Consider the following 358-nt stretch of genomic DNA (forward strand, 5'->3'; position numbering starts at 1 on the left):
GCTTTCGTGAGGTCCGCGTTCGACTCCCGTGGATGTAGTTTGGATCCTTTTTGAAAATGGTAATGAATCTTCCCCGCGAAAACCTTGAGAACTTTTTGGCAATATTGTTGCATTCACTACGACTCTAAAATTATTCGTCTATATATTCGTATTGTTATGCTCGCAAATACATTATAAAATCATCGATCATGTATTAATTCCGGTAATTGTTTAGTTTACGTTTAAATTAGTGAAAAGTTCCCATTCGAGGATTAGTATCGTCTTTCTGTAGCGAATTTCGCATGATAAGTATTTTTTGCAAATATATAACTACCTTCCTAAAATTGTGTGTCATCCCAGAAAAAGAACACATTTCTTC

The sequence above is a fragment of the Ischnura elegans genome, chromosome 8 (genome assembly GCF_921293095.1).
Source record: "Ischnura elegans chromosome 8, ioIscEleg1.1, whole genome shotgun sequence".
Lineage (NCBI taxonomy): Eukaryota > Metazoa > Arthropoda > Insecta > Odonata > Coenagrionidae > Ischnura > Ischnura elegans.